At 36.1% G+C, this 15002-nt stretch overlaps 1 protein-coding gene across 6 annotated transcripts in view; it reads right to left on the bottom strand.

Annotated features, from left to right (window-relative positions):
- Nucleotides 1-15002, bottom strand: part of PTPRD (protein tyrosine phosphatase, receptor type D) — a 2180605-nt gene that overhangs the window by 670368 nt on the left and 1495235 nt on the right. For all 6 annotated transcript variants that reach the window (XM_021074366.1, XM_021074373.1, XM_021074310.1 and 3 more), the window contains one exon: nt 14539-14577. The gene's annotated coding sequence lies outside the window, so the exon portion shown is untranslated. The remainder of the gene's footprint in view (nt 1-14538; nt 14578-15002) is intronic.

Here is a 15002-nt window from a genome sequence, read left to right as displayed (position 1 = left end):
TACATATATGTGTAATTGGGTCACCTTGCTATATAGTAGGAAATTGACACAACACTGTAAACCAGCTAAAATGGAAAACATAAAAATTTTATAAAATAAAAAAAGAAAAAGAAAAGAAAAAATGATTATTGATGCAAATATTGCTTAGGGTGGAGGAAGAACAGGCAGAGTATAATCTCCATCACCACCAAAGCCTCTGCAAATAAAATCTAAGTGAAAATAATGTATATATTATAATGCGTAAATGTACATTTCTTCAGTATAAGCCCCTTACTATTTTGAAAAATTTATCCAGCTTTTTGATGTGCTTCATTCTACTTTTTTCTTTCTAAAGTGGTTTAATAGATCTAACAAAGCTTATTAATATTTCCTTCTAAAACTTCAGAAATGGCTAAAACTTTGCATCAATTCTATACTTTTCTTGGAGGTCTTTATGCCTTTACCTTCTTATTCCAATCTAAATCTTTGCTTTAGATGGCATTTTCTTGGGACTTCCTTTCACCATTTTCTGGTATTTGGTTTCTTGATTCTGGGATTATTTTATTTTATGTGATTTCCTCCCAAGTGTTGCTTAAGTATGTCCTCTAGTTGTTCCTCCTGAAAGAGTAGATGGAACATAATTCTTAAAATATTTTGCCTGTCTGAAATTGCCTTTATTACACCTTCACACTTTATTAATAACTTGGATGGATATAAAATTCTAAGTCAGAAAATCTTTTCATCGTATAAATACGAAGATTTCCTGTCTTTAAGTATCCAGATATTCATTGTTGTTTTGAAAACTGAAATGCCATTTATATTCCCTTTCTTGGTATGTGACCTATGATCAACACTGCCATCCATGCTGCCTACACTTCATAGGTTTAGAATCTTTAATTTGGTTATTCCATAATTTTCCCAGAAAATGCCTCATAGTCTTTTTTTAAATTATTATTTTATGTGAATTTCCTTTAAAAAATTTTTAATTTATTTATTTTTCCATTGTACAGCATGGGGACGAAGTTACACATACATGTATACATACTTTTTCCTCCCATTGTTGTGTTGCGATGTAAGTATCTAGACATAGTTCTCAATGCTACACAGCAGGATCTCATTGCAAATCCATTCCAAGAGCAACAGTTTGCATTTGTTAACCCCAAGCTCCCGATCCCTCCCACTCCCTCCCTTTCCCCCCCAGGCAGCCACAAGTGTATTCACCAAGTCCATGATTTTCTTTTCTGTAGAAAGGTTCATCTGTGCTGTATATTAGATTCCAGTTATAAGTGATATCATATGGTATTTGTCGTTCTCTTTCTGACTTACTTCACTTAGTATGAGGATCTCTAGTTCTATCCATGTTGCTGCAAATGGCATTATGTCATTCTTTTTTATGACTGAGTAGTATTCCATTGTGTATATATACCACCTCTTCCAAATCCAATCATCTGTTGATGGACATTTGGGTTGTTTCCATGTCTTGGCTATTGTGACTAGTGCTACAATGAACATGTGAGTGCATGTGTCTTTTTTAAGGAAAGTTTTGTCCAGATATATGCCCAAGAGTGGGACTGCTGGGTCATAGGGTAGTTCTATGTATAGATTTCTAAGGTATCTCCAAACTGTTCTCCATAGTGGCTGTACCAGTTTACATTCCCACCAACAGTGCAGGAGGGTTCCCTTTTCTGCACACCTGCTCCAGCATTTGTTATTTGTGGACTTATTAATGATGGCCATTCTGACTCGTGTGAGGTGGTATCTCATGGTAGTTTTGTTTTGCATTTCTCTAATAATCAGGGATGTTGAGCATTTTTTTCAAGCACATTAAAAATGCTCATAGTAAGTCTTTTTAAAAATCCATATGTTAGGATTTCCTGTGTGGCTCATAACTTGGCATTGCTTCTACAGTGGCTGTGGCTCGACCCCTAGCTTGGGAACTTCTATAAGCTGCAGGTGCAGCCACTTCTTTTTTTTTAAAAAAAAATAATCCATATGTTAAGAAGTCATCATATTTTTTTTCAATCTGGAGAATCCTGTTTTTCAATCCCAGAGCAATTTCTTTTTGTTACATCTTTGCTACTTGTGTTCCTAAGATTTTCTATCCTCTCCCTTGCTAGTCATTTCAATCAGATGTTGGATATCTTGGATTAATTCTGTCATTCAAAATTTTTTAATCATTGCTTTTCATTTTTCTCATTTTTCTAGGAGATTTGCTCAATTTTATCTTTCTTCTGTCCTTTTGTATTTTTGTAAATCTACTATAATATTTTAAATATCAAGGGCCTTTTAATTTTTCTCTGATTGCTCTTTTTATGATTTGTATCTTTGTTCTTTTTTATACTGAAACTGTTCCTCACATACTGTCATCCTTGACTGTCTGAGTGGTGCCTTAAGAAGATCTAATGGAAAGTTCTGTGTTGATGTATGTGTGGTCAAGGGCTCTATGATAGGGTGACGAGTAATGAGATAGCTTTACTTTGGAATAACGCCCCTGCATATCATTATGTGTGGGTATTCTCTCAAGGACCACTATGTTTTTCCAAAGAATATTCTAATTTTATTTGTTTTTCTGATATTTTGGGAGTAGGGAGTTGATGTCTAGGGAGGATACTTGAGTTTCTTTTATCATAATTTCTTATCAGTACTTTATCCCTAGCCTTGTTTTGATACCCTTAATTTTTAAGTCAATTTCTGTAAAGTTTTATACTTCTTGTCTCCTGTGGGAAAGGGAAAAGGTGCTCTCCCAACTATCTATAAACATGGGTAGGGTTTTGGTGACCTAAGCATACCCTAGAGACTTTGAAACAGTCCTCTTGTTTTCAGGGTCAAGGATTTTCCTTTACTCCCAAATACTTGGTAAGTCCAAGAACTGAGACATTTTGGGTTTTGAGAGTTGTGGGAGTGAACTGGCATATGTCACAGTTATTTCAGCTATTCACACATAGGTTTCAGATTTTTTCTACTATACTAATTCATCACTTTCCATCTTTCAAAACTTTGTTAACACCTCTTGATCATTTTACCCCCCTACTGTTTGCATATGTATTATTGTGTTTTTAAATTTTTAAACATTTTTGGCCATGCCCACGGCAAGTAGAAATTCACGGGCCAGGGGTTGAACCTGCGGCACAGCACTGACCCAAGCTGCTACAGTGACATCACTGGATCCTTAATCTTAAGAGAACTCATAAACTTATATTTTAGAAGTGTTTTTGAAGGCAGCAAAGACAGACTTTGAGTTCCATTTGCCATGTTTTACTTGAAGACTGAACACTATATTTAAACACATGTTGATCATGAGATGTGTGTTATACTGAGATCTGGTATTCTAATTGACTCCTTATATCATAATACCACCAAGACAGAAATGTGTCTCGATATGTAACACTATGTAATGTAAAATTCAATTTGAATGAGAAACTCAAGAATAAGAAAGGGTATACTTGTATTAGCCATTAGATATGGACTGGGAATTACTTAATATGAAAGCTGAGTCTCTAGGAAATGATGACTTCATTTCCACCCTTGAGAGAAATATCTTATCCAAGTCAGGTAATTTAATATTTCTTCTTTGCAAAAAGTACTTAAAATAACAGTTATACTGATATGTGAATAACCAAAGAATTTACAAGGAAAATAAAAGACAAAAACTCTTCTAATTGAATCTTCCTTTTTTTTTTAAAAAACTACCTAGGTTTTACTTTCTTTTACACCATTTTCTTTTATATTACTGGTGTTTTAAACTATTTTTTTACATATATTAAATTCTGTATTCTCCTGAGAGAGTGAAAAGATGCTGCAAACGTACTATGCATATGTGTATATAGGTGGGTATATTGTGTGTGTGACATATATATTTTTTGTTCTACACACATTTAGTATTTTGCTGAATAAATATTACACCAAATTTACTTTAGAATCATATTTATAAGAATGTTTCTCTAAGAGCATAGCATCACCAGTTAGAGATAGAAAACAACAAATATACAATGAGGTCCCTGTCTGTGTGGTGTCTCTTCATGGCCTGCAGCTATACAGCCTCCCCCCCAAGCTATATTTAGTATCAATTAGAATTAGTGATCTAAGATTAGAATTGAATAGTGAGTGTGTAACTATAATTTAAGTAGGAAAACTGATTCCAATTTGTAAACACCTGAATTAGAAACAAACTTAGGAGTTCCCATTGTGGCTCAGCAGTTAATGAACCTGACTGGCAACTGTGAGGATGCAGGTTTGATCCCTGGCCTCAGTCAGTGGGTTAAGAATCCGATGTTGCTGTGAGCTGTGGTGTAGGTCACAGACGTGGCTTGGATACCGCATTGCTGTGGCTGTGGCGTAGGCTGGCAGCTACAGCTCCCATTGGACCCCTAGCCTGGGAACCTCCAAAAAGACAGAAAGACAAACAAAACAAAACAAAACAAAAAAGACCTTAAAAGACAACAATAAGGAAGAGTATGTGGTATGCTTAAAGACCCTTACAAATTCCTTTTGACTGACTCTGGCTAGCATAGTGACATTAAATTAATATGGCTTTTATATTGCTTTTACTAATTATATTTTCAAAAATTTCAAAATACAAGTTAGGATTGAATTGACAAATTATATATATATAATTATTATTATTATTTTTTTGCTTTTTAGGGCTGCACCCATGGCACATGAAGGTTTCCAGACTAGAAGTTGATTCGGAGTTACAGCTGCGGGCCTACTCCATAGCCACAGTAATGTGGGATCCGAGCTGTGTCTGTGACCTACCCTACAGCTCACGGCAACGCTGGATTCTAAACCTACTGAGTGAGGGCAGGGATCTAACCCACATCCTCAGAGAAACTAGCTGGATTCATTTCCACTTCACCGCAACAGGAACTCCTGACAAATAATAATTTTTGTCTCTGTTATAATAATAAAGCATAGGCTTGCAATCCAGGGCTCTTTCCTTCTTGTGATTAGAAAAGACAGAAGCTCAATCCTAGAAAACTACTGAAACTTAGAGATAAGACCAGAAACCTCTCTGAGTTCAAACTGGAAACAAAAAAATATACAAGCCCCATCAATTAACACCAAAATTCATTCAATTTCCCACGTACACAATTGTGACTATGATAAGAATTATCAGGTCAAGTCCCATCTGCTTGAAAAGGCATCGATAAACTCTTGCTGCTCACTGGGAAGCATTCTTCTAGATCTCTCAAGTTTTGTCTGTAGTACAATTTACTTATTAATAAACAATTGTTGGGAGCCTATTACTTACTAAATAATCCACCAGTGATACAAAGAAGAATTAGATGAAATCCTTACTTTCAAATCATTTTCAACATTTGGGAAGTATAGGCATATAAACACATTACTAACATAGAGTATAGCAGGACTATTAGAAGGTCGAGTGCTATGGAATTAAGTGAAGGAGACACATACACAAGTCATACACCATAGGCTAAGCCAGTCTTTCACGGAGCAATAGGCTGACTGCAAAAATACTGGGTAATATGCTATAATTTATGGTAACATTCAGACGTTCTCTCTAGATCTTGGCCGGCCTTCTATCAAGAATTTCTGAAACTTATATTCTGACTTGGGACCTGTGTGTAAGGATTTAGGGTACTTTTTTGCTCCTTTTGGTTCTTAGATCTTACTTGAGGTTATCAAAATGTCTTGAAGTTGGTCAGCCTGTAGAAAGATGGAAATTGTTAGGAAGTACCTGGGAAGAAACTCCAGTTATGAATGGTTAGAAGAACATTCAAGATTTCAATAATCCTTTCTAAAAGTCCCATGATTTCTGAAAAGAATTCAGAATATGAATAAAAGAAATATAAGATTGATGGAGTTCCTAAGGTGAAAGCAACAAGCTCAAAATATCTTTGACCAACATGCCCCAGGCATAAAAGGAAGAAACTGATAGAAATCATACCATGAACCAGAGTTAGACTTTGAATAAAAAAGAGACAAAATTATCTATAACTATCTCTGTGTTCTGATAAACACTGACATACCATAGAATAATCCTTGCTTGTCCCTCCTGATCCATTCTTCAATCTCCTTCCCCTTGCTCTGAGCTTTAATGAACTCAACATTTAAGGATGGCATCAACCAGGCCCTCTTGCCTGGTAGTTTCTTGTTGGTTCAGGCAGTGTGTGTCCCCCGCAGAATATTAGATGGTAAAATAAATGTTTATTTATTCCCTTGATCTCTACCTGCTAGGGCACATGTCATATATACATATGTATATATACAGATCTTTCTGGCTTCTAATAACCTTATGTTCTGGCAAGTCTAGGTGTGGAAGTAGTTCCCAGGTATAGTTAGCACAGGATGTTTTCCTATCCTTTAACCCCATCTCTCTCTCTGTAAAGAAGCGCTATATTAAATGATCTTCAACCTTTTTAAAGCATGCTGTCAGTTTTCTGAAAGGGTCCTGACTGATACGAGACAGTGGATTGTCACATGATCGTTGTTACATGTGAAAAGGATTCATGGTTACATGAATATACATGTCATGTGTATTACACAACAGACACGAAAGGTGTCCCTAACAAGACCTAAGATGGATAACACTATTATTTTAAAATTTCAATGGTTTATGTTGATTATTTTGGTACAGACAAATTCTCCTTTGCATTAGGGTTCATATTTAGTATGACCGCAAGTTAGATGGCCCAAGTTATACATTGCTATAGAATGTGTATCCTAGTTACCTTAGAGCTTGCTTCTCTTAAGTAGAAAGTGGCAATTATGGTCTGCAGGGGCTCACAGAAATAGTCTCTGTTTTTTGAACTCCAGGGAGATATAAAGGTGGGGAGATTTTCAGGGATCACCAGATGTGGCTTCTCCAATGTTACATGGTCCCACATGTCCCAGTATACTGTTCCTCAGGGGAATAATTTATAATTCAACAATTATTCTCACATCCTGGGAGACTAGAAAGCCTGGAGATTTTGATTTAAATATTATAGAATTAAGTGCTTATGTGAGAAAACAGACCTAGGGGTAAATAGATGGTGAAATGCTTAGTAACTGCAGGCTGTAATTACATAGTATATAATCACCTCTGTGGTTGTTATAGGCCAAACAATAGTAGAAGTGAGGTGTACATTAAGAGCCAACTGTGTTATTCAAAGTCCTGAAACTCAGAATGCACTCAGCAAGGAAAGAGGTTCACATGCTATTCATTATCAGAGTAAGCAAAGAATATATTCCCATTTCCTGAAGATTTAGCCTCTTACAATGGGAAATGCTGTGGATATGGTGCTTTTGTAAATCTAGTGTACTGACAGCCCTATAGCTATTTTAACTACTATTTAACATTTTCCTTAGTAAGACCAAACTAACTTTCTTTTCTAATGTAATTTTAAATTTTAGTTCAAAGTTGGCATTTCAGAGCTGCTCCTGATACTGTTATTTATGATGATACCTGCTTGGCAGAGAGATTTTAAGGTGGTCCCCTGGGTTCCTGCCTCCTACAATCCTATCCCCTTGAGTGTAGACAGGACCTGCGACTTCCTTCTAATCAAGAGAATTTGGCAAAGGTGATAGGATTTCATTCCCCTGATGACACTATAGTGTATAACACTTCATCTTATCAAATGGGTGCTAAAGGCTTTCTGTCTCCCTTGCCAGCTTTAAATATGCAAAGTGGCACATTGTGAGAAGGCTTTTGGAGTAGTCTGTGAGGGAGTGAATTTCAATTACCCCCTAGGAGCTGAGAGAAGCCTCCAGCCAACAGTCAATAAAAATCTAGAGCCTTCATTTTTAACAATCACAAGGAAATAAATTCTGCCAACAACTTGAATGAACTTGGACGTGAATCCATCACCAATTGAGCCTCCAGATGAGAACAAAGCCCAGGCTGATATACTGATTGCATCCTTGCAGAGAAGCCGCTAAGTCATGCCTGTGCTTGCCCACAGAGACTGTGAGATAATAAATAAGTGTTTTTTTTTTTCCTTCACTTTTTTTAGGGCCATACTTGTGGCATTTGGAAGTTCCCAGGGTAGAGGTCGAATCAGAGATATATCTGCTGTCTTATACCACAGCAACAGTGATGCTGGATCTGAGCCGCATCTGTGACTTACACCACAGCTCATGACAACACCTGATCCTTAACCAACTGAGCGAGGCCAGAGATGGAACCTGAACCTGTATCCTCATTTGATACCAGCTGGATTCATTTCCACTGAGCCACAATGGGAACTCCCAATGAGTGTTGTTTTAAGCCACCGTGTGAGATAATTTGTTACACAGAAGAGAAAATGAATACACCTGTCCAATACATACTGAGTGAGTACCATGAGCCAAACATTATTCACAGTATTTGAGAAGACAGCAAAAGAGATAAATTCATACCTTCAAGGATGTTATAGTAGATAAGATGCTTTCCTTTTACACATAAATACAGGAAACTATTTACAATGTCAAAAGACTGCTCTACTTTAAGTGGATATGTGGTAGATTTACATAATAGTATTGAAATTTTTTTATCAATTTCTATCAGTTAAATTCTGATGTCATATGTATGTATTTTTGCCATTCTGCAATCCAGGGTAAGGAATCACCATTATCTGTGAGGATGTATATCCTTGTCATTACATCCTATATAAACAGGTAAAAGAGTAAAACTTCACAAAATTTCACGAAACTCAGCAATGATAAAAGAAAACCTGTGACTTGCCTTTGCTCAGGGGTCACACTAACTTTCTCTATATGGTTCCAATTTTCATATATGTGTTGTAGAAGGGAGAACTGTTATTTGCCTTCGCATTTACAATCCACAAGCCTACATGGTCAGACATCTATATCAAGTATCTGCCAGAGAGTTGGCCACTGTCTTAGGTTAAATTTCAGCAAAGTTTTTGGAGTGTCTAAATTTCTTTTTTCTATTATTTTTATTTTTTAATAGTTATTTCCCCAATATTTTTTTCTACTGTACAGCATGGTGACCCAGTTACACATACATGTACACATTCTATTTTTGCACATTATCATGCTCCATCATAAGTGACTAGACATAGTTCCCAGTGCTACACAGAAGGATCTCTTTGAATTTCTTTAATGAAATAAACACAACTAATCATATTAATGGGACAGAAAGAAAGGGAGTTAAAGGAAGGGATGCAGGTAGTACAGATGTTAATTTTTAAAAAAAAAATAATACACTGATATTTGAAAACTTTTGCCAATTCTTGTATTTGTTTGCTTTCCATTTCTGAGGCTTTAGGGACTCTACATCAAAGTAAAAAAAGAGTGGCTAAACTCTGACATATTATAGCCTCTGAAACAACAACTAATAGATGGTGCCAAAGACAGTAGAATTAATCTTGGAAACTGCTCTCAAGGTGGTGGGGAAAATAAATGTGCCTTGGGAGTACCCCATAATGCTATACCATCATTGTTGTGTTCTGCCTTTGATCACTGACGATAGCAACAAAGCAACCACTCACAAGACAGAACCAATAATAGTCTTCAAACATGGAGGGATTCTCCTCTGTTGGGTAACCGTCCACCAATAATTTAATGAATAGTGGTGTTTTTTCCTTCTGCGCTAAATGGCGTAAGTAACAAGCCTCCTCTTCTTACTTTTTCTGCTGCATTGTTGGCAGCACAGGAGGCCAATTAATTCACTCTGCTGAAATAGCTTTTTTGGATACTGATTTTTTTTTTTTCTTTTGGGGCACTCTTGCAGGGTTACAAATATATGGGCACTGCAGACAGGACCGACTCTGCCCTGAGCTAGGCAGCCAAACTGATATCAAAATTCAGGGAATACCTGGGTGTAAGAGGCACTGGGAGGCATCTACTGTGTTCTTTCATAGTGGTGCTGAAGATGTCGTTGTCAGCATTAGTTTTATTACTCTGGTCCCACTAATTCAAAGCTTCCTTCCTTTCACAAAAGGGCACTGAAGTTACTCTAGTGGTACAAAAGTGTCAATGGGCAAGCCAGGGTTCCTGGATAACATGGATCCTAGTTAGGGGCAGCTTGTAGTTTAAGCAGCATCACCCTGGCCTTGCCCTTGAACTCCTCTTGGCTGCTGCACTTTTGCCCTCTTGATGCCTTCTGATCCTTATAATCAGTAGTTGTTGAAGATAATGAACATTTATCTATAGCAAGTAAATTATAAGCTCTATGTAAGACTCACAGGGGGACAATAACTCTGCTTGCAAGTACAGAGGTAGCCATGTAAAATAAACAACCCTTTGGTCCACTGCTATTACTCCATTTCATTCTGGAAGCATTTATTTGAGTTTCATGAATGAAGTTGACATTGTAAATAAAACACCCCCATGATTCCAAGATAACACTTAGTTTTCACAGTCTGGATGGAAACATGCTTATGTTGTACAATTTATATTCCTTCTCGTGTACAAGACTCCAAATGTTTCTCATTGATAACATCCCTGTTTCTAATCATGCTTTGAAAAACACCATCTGAGAGCTCACATTTCCTTCTGAACTCTTCCATGCATTAAGTCCCAAAGAATAAAGGATACCTACGCAATTACTTAAAATGAATAATCAATCCGAAAGAAAGCATTAGGCTTGTCTAGAAATTCCTTACCAGGAAAACACCAAAGAGGAAATAAGTGTGTTTATCTATGGCAATAACAATACAGTTGCCTAGCAATCAAGTTAACTTCACTGTCATCTTTATCAAGCAGCATGTTTACACTGCAGACAATCTGAGGAAAGAGAAATCTGATCTGTGGTATCAGCACAATGAAAGCATATTTCTAAACATAGTCAACCCCTCATTTATGAAACAAGATGATGACTACTTAAAATGCTGTGTTTAGATAGGCTGAGATTATTCAAAGTTTAAAAATGCCATAACACATTTAAGGCTCAATCATTTCAACTTTTCTCCAAAAATCTCTTTTTCAATATTATGTAGTCTAAAAAATATAGAATATAGAATATTTCATTGAAAAGGGGAAAATCATTTTATGGTATGTGCATACATGTGTGTAAGTATATCTGTGCATGTGAGGGTGTGTGTGTGTGTGTGTGTGTGTGTGTGTGTGTGAAGGAGTAAAAGAGAATCATTTGCTGATTTTGTTTTATAGTCTAGGGTGACGTCTAACAAGAGCATAAAATAGGTTTATTTTAATGAATTAATTAGAAACAACTATTTTTAAAATTAACTACTCATGCAGCAGCTTCAATTTTATTTTTTCTAAGTTTTTTTTTTTCTTAAAGAAATTCAAAAGGCCAGTGTCTCAAAGGGACTGTTCAATGTGCATTTGGATATAATTATTCTCTTCCCTGTTTTTAGCAAGTAGACTTGGACCAACCCAGATGAACCACAGAATTCAAACCAGCAGCAGAAAAGCAGGGGCAGAAAAGAGAATTTTGGGGGTTTTATTAGGAAGAGAAATGCCTATAATTAGAAAGAAATAGAGGACCTAGGACTTCTCTCTGCTAAAAGAGAAATGTAGATGAATTGAATCTTAAAGACACCTGCAGGAGGACTTGAGGTTGACCCTGCTGTCGATTAGCTGAGTAGGAAGAATTTTTTTAATGCTTACTAATGCCTCCCCATAGAGCTTGTCCCAGGTACAATCCTGAGTCAGTGAGGCTGTCTTACCACTTATACTGTGATAATACTTCTACAAATATTTGTATTGAAAATATTGCATTTCACTAAAGAAAATAGGAAGGTGTTTTGTAAGAAACATAAGCTGTGGGAAGAGTTCTGAGTCCCAATTCCAGTTCCTTCCCTTTTCTAGCTGGGTGACCTTGGTCACAATATTTGGCATTTCTGAGAACTGCCTAGAAAAGCAGACATTCATATCTACTTTACCTGACAGATGTGAAGATTATGTGAGGAGATGTTTGTAAAACCACCTAGCGTAGCACTACTGAAATAGGGGAGAGAATCCTAGATTTTTTTCCACTGAGGAATGCAAAGCACTGGAAAGCAGGTAAAGATTTTGATGATGCTGAAGGATTTTCTTGCACTCTAGATACAGAGCCATGAAGATGATGAATAAAGATTTTTAAATAAAGGTTGATTTACCCCCCCAAATAACTTTTTTAATGATAAAGTTGAATGACAAGTACAAACACCTGCAATTTAATCTCTACGAAATCATTTGTTTGACTTGTGGGATTTTGGATAGGAACCTCTAGTGATCGAGGTTCCTGACCAAGCCAAGCGTCACCATTTATGTCATCTAGTAATATTGGGCAAGACCCAAATAATTTCAGGTTGATAGGCTGTTCAAATGCCAGAGCCATCCTCTAAGTAGGCAGTGTTATCTTTGTTTTGAACATGAAATCATGGAAGCCCAGAGTGACTAAGTGGCTCTCAGTGAAGATGTTGGGATTTTACCTAGTATTTTGGCGTCAGCGTCAACAGGCTCTTTCTACACCATGGTCATTAAACTCAGCTCTATAGTTAGGAAAAATAATGGATGCTTGACTATTAATGATAGCTTTATACATAATAGACCATAAGTAACCAAAATCTTTTCCCCAAGATATTTCAACTTTTAGGAAAAAAAGAGACCTTTTATTGTGATGATAAACAATTAACTCATAATAGCCCCCCAAAAGCAATAAATAGCAATAACCATAAACTTAAAGCCACACTTCCCAATTAAAAGGTGAAAATGCTGCTAAAAATGAATTTGCACTTATTTACCTTTAAAAGGGAAGTTACCTGGCTGAATCTTTATGATTTACGCTTTGGAATTAAAAAAAGTCACTTCTACAAGATTCCTTTCTTTTTTAAAATTTATTTATTTGTTTTTATCTTTGTCTTTTTTTAGGGCCTCACCAGAGGCATGTGGAGGTCCAATCAGAACTACAGCCACTGGCCTACATCACAGCCACAGCAATGCAGGATCTGAGCCTCGTCTGAGACATAGACACACCACTGCTCACGGCAATACCAGATCCTTAACCCAATGAGCAAGGCCAGGGATTGAACCCGCAACCTCAGGGTTCCTAGTCAGATTCGTTTCCGCTGCTCCAGGGCAGGAACTCCTATAAAATTCCTTTGTAAATCTGTACATTACAATTGAGATCGGCATCAGCATTTGTTTGTTTGTTTGTTTTGTTTTCTCTTTTTTTTTTAGGGCCACACCTGTGGCATATGGAGGTTCCCAGGCTAGGGGTTGAGTTGGAGCTGTAGCCTCTGGTCTACACCATAGCCATAGCAACATGGGATCCGAGCCATGTTTGCGACCTACAACACAGCTTACAGCAATGCAGGATCCTTAACCCACTTAGTAAGGCCAGGGATGGAACCTGCGGCCTTTTCCCTGAGCCATGAAGGGAAGTCCCAGTGTTAACCTTTCTTTTGCCTGCAAATAGCAATTACACAATAACAACAGGCTCAATTTAGGGCTTTGCCTTCCTGAATGCAGGAGCAATGTGAACTGTTCTGACTGTAAATTTATATTGGTTAATACATGCTTTCTGTAGATGAGAAAGACATTATAATGACTTATTTAACCTCTCTAAATGCATGATTTTCCCTTTTTTCAAAGTCAAGTGATTTCAAGAGTAGAGCAGGGTTAGAACACTCAAGGAAAACTTGATACAAATCAAGAAACATTTTCTTCATTTGAACATGGCTTGAATTGCGCATAAAGCAAAAATCTCCAAAACATCAAATAATTATACGATGACTACAATTTTTCCTTCTTCAATGAAACAGATAAAAATATTCAACATTTCTATTTTTTAAACCACTCAAGATCTAGTTTCAACTAAGTAAACTGTCAAATAAGTAGGAAAAATTAAAAATGGAACTTTATCTTAGAACACTTCCTCTTTTATTTCTCTATTTTAATCAAGTATAACCTGTTACATATCCTGTCTCTACCTCTCTTTAGTTTCCAGTTTCCACTCTATTCTTATTTTGTCCTATTTCTGTATCCTTTCTTTCAATAGTTGATAATAAAATATTATGTAATCTATTTGTTTACTCTTTTTATTTTTATGGTGATCTGCTTTATTCCCTATGATTATTTTCAACTTTCCCCTCTTCATTTGCTTTACTTTTGACCATTATCTCACCTATTCTCTTTTCTACTCTATTAACTAAAGCCCCTCTCCTTATCATCCCAACATATATTACATTCTAATTTGGGGAATGTACCCCATATTGCCCAAATTCTCTGGTACCAAGTCATGGTTCTGCAGGTAGTAAGTAGGTTTGGGACTTCAAAGGAACTACTCTCTGACCTGTTCTGTTAGGCAAGAGGTAAGAGTAAAACAGCTATAGCAATAGACACTTCATTTAAAAATTACCTTATAAGAATTCATTCTAAAGATTTGTTCTCACTCAGCATAAAAACATGCCCATTACTTTGGGCTTGAAATTTCACTCCATCTATAATGTCTTTCTGTCTGCCTACCATATGTAGAAAATTCGTGTAGGTTTTTAAAGCCTCCAAATAATCCAAAAGTGTTAAAAGTTCATTTTTATTCCTCATGCTCCATAATAAAAGTGCTAATGCTTATCTAAGAAGTGACAATTTATAGTGGTAAAGAAATACTATAAAACAAAGAAAACTTAAAAAACAGACCAAAAAACCCATAGCATGCTTAAATCTTACTTGTTCTTTAGATCCCACGGGTGTTCACCAGACGTCTTCCTAAACAAAGAAAAAATGTGACAACAATTAAAATGTGAAAATGATGCTATTAAAATACTGCTCATTCAGGTGTTGTGCTTTTGTATTACTTAGCTAGTGGAAAATGTCAAATGACAAAAAGAAGTAAAATTAGTTGGATTTTGGCATTTCCCTTCATTCTCATTTTTGTAAAGAGCAATTTAAAATGCACCTTTTAAAGCAACAAAAAGTAAAACATGCTATGATTACTCTAGGAAGATAAATTATAGTTTTATAGTATTAATTCAACATGCAATATAATCAAAATTGTATATAATGTGAAATAAATAGCACATATAATCATCAAATATTATTAAATTAAAAATTCTGTTGAAAAGTCTATGAAAATTTTTTACAAGATGGAATATTCCTTGCATTGTAAGGAATTCCTTCAATTGCTAAGATTT

This window comes from Sus scrofa, chromosome 1, assembly GCF_000003025.6.
Source record: "Sus scrofa isolate TJ Tabasco breed Duroc chromosome 1, Sscrofa11.1, whole genome shotgun sequence".
Classification (NCBI taxonomy): domain Eukaryota; kingdom Metazoa; phylum Chordata; class Mammalia; order Artiodactyla; family Suidae; genus Sus; species Sus scrofa.
The sequence above is the reverse complement of the archived record's forward strand: the minus strand, read 5'-3'. Positions and strand labels throughout refer to the sequence as shown.